The 7492-nt window shown below is 40.4% G+C and overlaps 1 pseudogene; it reads right to left on the minus strand.

The window, feature by feature from the left end:
* Positions 1–5998: 5998 nt before the first annotated feature.
* Positions 5999–7492, minus strand: part of LOC105293754 — a 6590-nt pseudogene continuing 5096 nt past the window's right edge.

The raw sequence follows: 7492 nt of genomic DNA on the forward strand, positions 1-7492 counted from the left end.
TGTAAGATATCCCACCACTGGGATTTATATAATGTTTTTCATATGATTTGACTAGGGTTATGGTTTTTGGGGGGAGGAAATCACAGAGGTAAAGTGACATTTTCATCACATCATATTAAGCGTGTATACTATTAACATATGTAACTATTGATGTTGACCTTGATCAACTGGCTACCGTAACATTTGCCAGGTTTCCCCAATGTGTAGTTACTTTTTTCCCTCTCCTTTTCCATACTGTACTCTTTGGAAGGAAGTCACTATGCATAGCCCACAGGTAAGGAGTGGGACGTCATGTTTTTACTTCACTGAGGGTGGAGTATCCACTTAAACTATTTGGAGTTCTTCTACATAGGGGATTTAATTTACTCATATCAATATGGGCTCATGGATATTTATCTTGTATTTTGGGCTATAACAGAATGCACTTCTATGATTCTACAACATACAGGGTTCCAGAGGAAAATGGAAATAGATTCAGGCTCTGCCTGTACTGCTGAAACAATTCATGCTATTTATTGGAATAATCTCTTTTCGTGTCAGATTCTGTCCATATGGGGATGATTCTCAGGCTATGGAAAATAGAGAAGATTAAATAGTAAATGCTGAGCCCAGCTTTTCTTATTCCAGCCACATCTGACTTGTGGCTTCTGCTTGCAATACTCATTTAAGAAGTACTTGCAAAATGATTAATCCATGAAAGAGTGAGTCCCTAAATCTCTCAAGAGGATGGTTTGAGTGTCAGAAAATGTGGTAAAGAACATTTTCCCTAAGATGCAATGGATTCAGACAGAAGTCCTGATTTTGCACAGAACTCTCTCTAATTTTCCCACATATAACGATTGGATTATTGATTTTCCTAGCAAAGAGGCAGATGGCACACTTTTGCTCCTGTAATTGAACTTTAATGTTGAACTAAGAATCTCTCATTTATCATATGAAAATTCATATTAGCACATTTGGATTTTTAGTTCATTACAAAAAGAAAAAGGCCTCTTGAACCTACGGAGGGCATTTCTGAGAAACAAAGCACTCCTCTGAGAGGGAGTCAGGACCGTGGAGAGGAACAGTGCCTACTTCACTCACTGTATCCCTTCACTACCCATATAGAATAGATGATAAATAAATAGAAGATGAGTGAGTTAGTTAATTTGGATAAAGAAAATCAGGGGAACTGTGTTCCTGTCCTCTAATTAGCTGTCTATTCTTGAGTAATCACTTTCTGACCCTGGGTCTCAATTTTTCTTGGACGGGGGTAGGGAGAGCCTATTATAAAGCAAAAACATTTGATATACTCATACTGGAAGTTCTTAGGCTTTAAAATATGTTCCAGGAACTCTGCTGAAAAAATGTCTTTGCTAGGCGGAAGTGGTCAGATTGATTACAATAGTGTGACAGTCACAGAAAATATTTAAGGCAGCCACTTCCAGCAGCTTCAACAATTGCTCCTGAGATGAAAGGGGGAGTGAGAATAAACAACACAGATATTCTTCATAGATATTTTTCTAGATCGAGCCAGATTTCAGCAAAATTGAGAATTAAACAATTGTGCTTTTCCATTCTCTCCCCTCTTTGTGCATTCGGTCTAATAATTTTTAAAACATTTCAAAATAACTTATTATTACAGAAACAGGACATATGCAATGTAGAAAGTAAAATGCAAGTAAAAATATCACATTCTTACCATGCAGAGATTGCCATCATTTACACCTTAGTGCATGTCCTTCTGGGTCATTTTCTACATATGTATGTACATGTGTGTGTGTTTAACTGAAATGAGTCATATACTATTCTATTATCTATTTTTTCCAATCAATTTCTACATTATTTCAACTAACATCCAGATAATATTCAGATTTTCCCAATTGACCCTGAGATGTCCTTTAGCTGGTTTGTTGAAATCAATATCTAATCCAGAACAGTGATGGCATTGCATCTTTTAATTTTTTCCCTCAGTCTTCTTTAACCTAATTCAGTGCCCCATCCCAACTTGTGAAAAGGTGGCCCCAAATATCCTGGAGGATGTCCTGCCTTCTGGATCTGTCTGTGTCGTTCTCTTGCAGTGTTTGTCAGCTGTTCTTGTACAACTTCAATCTAGAGACTTGATGGATTCAAGCCACATGACATCAGAAGCACCATCACAACACCACCGGTATGCCCTCTGGATTAGTGTGATGATAGTCTATTGTCACATTGTACTATAAAGTTGTCACCTTGCACCTGAGTGTGTATCTGTGTGGTATTACTCTGGCACTGTAGGAATGAGCATTCAGTTGTCCTTCAACCATCCATCTAATGATTTTTAACATAAGTTGATCATGCCTGCCTGGATCGATACTTTCATCATGGTTTCCACATTTTCTTACTATTTTCTTTTCTTTTCTTTTTTCTTTCTTTGCATATAAAGCATCCACCCCACTTTGAGCATCACAACTGTCCTCGCCTTGTGTGGATTCTCAGGGCATCATATCAATGGTCTGTAACCTTCCTGCCAGGATAGCCACATATGAATGTCTAGGTATCCACATTTTGCCCTGTGCTGCCCAACCTGAGGGAAAGCCAACCAGGTCACATCTTCATGAAGTAGTGCCTGGCGCCTCTCTGTTTCACAACCCTATTTGAAATGACAGTGATGGAGGGGCAGCTGGGATGCTGCCACCAACATTCTAAGTGAGATCGTGAAATAGGCTTTGGAAATAGGTACATTCTCAAGCGCTTTGCACATATTAATAGGAAGCATTCAAAAACCATTTCTCCCCCTTGTGAAGGTTATCCTCTCCCGCTACTTCTGGTAGGAAGGGGTTGGCACTATCTAAGTCAACCTGTCTGGTCCCCATGACCCAAGAACACCTGACTGTTGGAACAACAGTCTCCTGCAATTCTGAAACTGCGGATGCTAAAAGTAAAAGAACAAAGTTTCATTGAGCTCAGCTAGTATATCAGGCACTGTGTTTGGAACACGTCTCCATCAACTCAGGCTGCTATAACAAAATGAATACCATAGACTGGGTTGCTTATAAGAAATAGAAATGTATTCCTCACAGTTCTGGGGCTGAGGAGTCCAAAAGCAAGGCATCAGCAGATTCAGTGTCTGGTAAGGGCCCAGACACTGGTTCACAGATGGCTGTCATTTCAAATGAATCAGAGAAACTACTACACTTGCAAGTTCCACCTAGCTGCCTGCAAACGTGTGGCCTAACACTTAGTTCTTCGCTTATCTTTGCTTTCTTCCCGAACTAATTTTTGCTTTCTAATATTTGGTCTGTGACTTACTGGCCAACATTGGCCCTAAGTCTGACCCTCCATAGAGGTTTGAACATGCCCTTAGAATCCAGCTCTGGGGAAAACGTCTCAAGCACTAAACCTCCTTTTCGTGCCTGCAAGGCCAGCAGAAGAGCCTGGTTGCTGCCTGGTAGCCCAAGCCAAATAAATGCTGGAAAAATACTCTGTCTCCAGAGAACACTGCCCATGTAGCAATGCCTTCTGCTCATAGAATCATCTCTCTCACAAACACAGATGAGACTGGTATGGCAGCCCGTGAGCCTTAGCAAACAGTGAGGCCAAGAGCAAACAGGACTCCACAGTGTTGCTTCCAATCCAGGAGCCTTTAAAGTCAGGAGCTGTGTCTGTTTTTATTTTATATCTGGAATTACAACTGCCTTCTGACCCTGTTTGAGGGAGGAAAGAAAGGTACAACACAGAAAACCATTAACTTTGGGGACCGGGGGAGGGGAATAAATTGTTTAGCCCTGTCGATTACAATAATTCTTCTTTGACCGTGTTGGAAAAATGTAGTTAGAACCTTGTAGGCAGATGTGCATTTCTTGACATGGAATAATCTCTGCTCGGGGTTGTGGTGATGCAGGAGAGGGCGAATTTCCCCAAGTGGCGGGGAGACCAAACCTTGTACCGAGAGAAGAAGAGGGTCCTTTGGTGGAGAGTGTGGAAAGAATTCAACACACATGCCAAAGTGAGAGTCGAAAGGAAAGTTTAGTAGAAAAAGGGTAACACTCCACAGACCGTGTGGTCTCCTCTCAGAAACAGAGAGTGAGAGGGATCAAGATAGGCTTGGAGAGATAATGAGTTGAGCCAGGCTGAGTGTTCAGGGAATTCAGTTTATATATCATTCTTTAGTTCCTGTTGAGTTATTGTTTAAAAGACTTTGTTAATCCATTTCCTTTGATACGGACATACAGTGAGGAAGGGGAAGAGTATGTAGCTTGAAAAGGTAAGGATATGTAGAGTGAAAGGCCTGCTGGCAGTTCTTAGCCTTTAATCCTTAGGTTCCCCCATGGTTTTAGGCATAGGGAATGACTGTTGGTTCCTGTTCGCCTTCTTAGGTGTGAGGAATGCTTTGTTAGTAACCCAGCGGAAATCTTCCTTTGTTCTGAAGGTGTCCTCCTGGCCTGGCACAGGGCTGATCAGCGTATTGCAGTCTCTGAATGTGGCTTGATTAATATATTAATTCTCTTGTCTCCTCCCTACATTAGTGGGACTCCCGGCTCACTTGTCAGACATGAAAGGATCATCAGGCCATCTTCAGCTAAAAGTCATTTGAGTTGGGGAAGCTTGTGTCTGGGACCTTGCAATCTACCCCTTTTTCTCGACCTTTCTCTTTCTCCTCTCCCTTCCAAGCCTATCTAACTGTGCAAGTCTCTTGCGCTCTTACCTCCCCGCCACCCCCCCACCTCCCCACCCCCCGCCGCCAACCCCAGTAGTTCCTGTTAAAACTTCCTCTCAGCTAAACTTTGGGAAAATGCCAAGGATAACAGCTTAATGTGTTGATCTCCTGAGGTCTTCTCACGCTTCTCGAAGGAAGCCCTCAGGGTGAAATCTGGGAGGGCAAGAACAAAGCTGATGAGATCAGGGCTGTCTGGCTGCTCCTCAGAAGGTCTCCTCAGCCCCCATGGGACACAATAATGACATTAACACTCTGAATAAGGCTGTTAGGGACTGAATGTTTGTGACACCCCCCCACAAATTCATGTTAAACCCTAACCCCTAAAGTCATGGTGTTGGGGCCTTTGAAAATGATTAGGTCATGAGGGTGGAGACCCCATGTTGGGATTAGGATTCCTAAAAGAAGAGGAAGAGAGCCAGCTCTCCCTCTCTGCTCTCTGCCATGACAGGATAAGATGAGAAGACAGCCATCTGCAAACCGGATGGTCTTCACTGGAACCCAACTATTTTGGCACCCTGATCTCAGACTTACACGTTCCAGAATCACAAGAAATAAGTTTCTGTTGTTTCTAAGCCATCCAGTCTACAGTACTTTATTATAGCAGCCCAAACTGATTAAGGCGAATGCCATATAAGTATCCTCGTCATCTTCGTCATTACCAGGAGTGCCAGGACTAGAGTGAGGCTAGTGAGGCACTCACTTTCTGAATCATTTGGCACCCTCACTTAGTCCCAGCCCTGATTATCATGATCAGTGAATTCTTAGCAAGTCCCAGGCCCTGTTTAAGGCCTTTCTTTGTTATTAATTCATTGAATCAAAAGAAAACAGGCACAGAAATACCACAAATAGACATTCTGCCAAAGCTACAGACTAATGAATGGTAGAATTTGGATCTAAACTGATAACAATAGTTAAAGAGGTCCCCTAAGATTCTTCCCCCCCGCCTTCAGCTCAATGAGTATAATTGAGAAATAGAAATTGTATATATTTAAGATGTAAAATGTGATGATTTGATATGTGAATGCATGGTAATATTACCACAATCAAGCTAAGGTTCTGATGTTCTGCAAAATTCTGATGACTGTTCTTAAAATTCCTATTGCTTTATTTTTCCAAATAATTTCCTTTTTCTAATAATTATGTATTAAATTTGCATTCCCCCAATCTAAACAGGGAATTCTTTAGAATGATTTTGATTTCATTATCAAATATCATCATTTCTTATTAAGAGTAAAAATAATTCAAACCGTTACCACTTAAGTTAAATAAAATGTATATCCATCACACTGTCAGTTATAAAGACGAATTCAAGTAGATCACTTAAGAATTTCCCCATCCAAGCACCTTCATAAAGTCCTCTTCAATGAAAGACAGCATCTTGGTAGCTTCAATGCGCTTCTGCCTTTTAAAAACATCGGTTAATTTTAATTGTTTCTTGAACCTTATCATTATTTCTCCTTTCTGTTTTTCTAGCATCTTATTTTCTGATTTCAATACTTTGATTTTTTTTTTTTTTTGCGTTCTTCATTTTCTGTATCTTTGTTATTTTGCCTTAATTTACTTAGCTCCAATTTATGCTTTTCTTCTTCTAGAGCTCTATTCAAGTGAACTTCTATGGCACTTTAACTAGTGGCAGCTTGTTTTTGTAGTCTTATTTTCTAATTCTTTTTCTCCTGAAGACTGCTCTGGCTGTAATCTACCACATTTTTTGTTTGCTTCTTCGAAAAGAGTTTTATACTTTTCTATTTGAGACTGTTGCAAATTAATTGTCCACTGCTGTCTCATACACTCTTTGATATTTTTACTTGAGACTTTAAATCCTGAATTTCATCCTCTTTTTTATTGCATTCATATACAACATTATCCAATTACTCCTGCATAATATGGAGTTTGGCTTTTAGAAATCTGATTTGTGCTTCTGCTTCAATGTCTTTACTAACACCACACAAAATATCATCATCTGTATAATCAGGTAAGCCTTTTTCCAGTTGCCCTTTGCTGTTTTTGCAAGAGGAAAGTCTAAATTTTGCTGTTTTTGCAAGAGGAAAGTCTAAAACATCCTCTGGAATAGCAATATCCTTGGCTGTATGTAGATGAATTGTCCCTTCAGATAGTAGACCTCTTAAGCTGTAATCATTTTCCTCTTCGCACGATTTAATTTTGTGTTAAAATAGGCCTAGATCGTACTTCTTGTGGATCTCTTATTCTTTCCTCAGCTTGTAGAACCACATCAGCTGTTTTTGCCTCCAATTCCGCATTTAAACACTTATATTCTTCCTCCTTAGCTAGGAAGTCCTGTCAAGATGTAGTAGGCTACTGAACACGTGATGGGAGTGAAGTTCCTAACACAATCCGCCTAGGTCCTAGAAACAGGAGACACAGCATGACACACAGAACTACATGGGAAAGCCTCAGGGTGGTCAGAAGACAAAAAAGGAGCCCCGAGACTTTTTTCTTTTTTCTTTTTTTTTTTGAGACTTATTTTTAATAGGAAATTTGTCTGATGAAGTAGTCAATCATTAAGAATGATAAGTTCGCTGATAAGGTTCTGCCAGTAACTAACGGTGTGACCACAGGCAAATCAATTGGCCTCTCTGGACCAGTAAGGAAATTGCAAACTCATACACCTTCCCAGCAGAAGTAAATTGATGAAGGGATTAAGGAGTGTGGGCGCAAGATAACAGGAAGTATGTGAAGTTATGTCTATTGGTAAAGCTTCTGCCCCATCTATCTGTTTTCCATTGCCTTTTCTTTTCAGCCTATGCCGGCCAAACCAACATATTTGTTGGTGAAATTCAGCTGTAGGTTGGGTTG

Source organism: Pteropus vampyrus, unplaced genomic scaffold (assembly GCF_000151845.1).
Source record: "Pteropus vampyrus isolate Shadow unplaced genomic scaffold, Pvam_2.0 Scaffold3, whole genome shotgun sequence".
Classification (NCBI taxonomy): domain Eukaryota; kingdom Metazoa; phylum Chordata; class Mammalia; order Chiroptera; family Pteropodidae; genus Pteropus; species Pteropus vampyrus.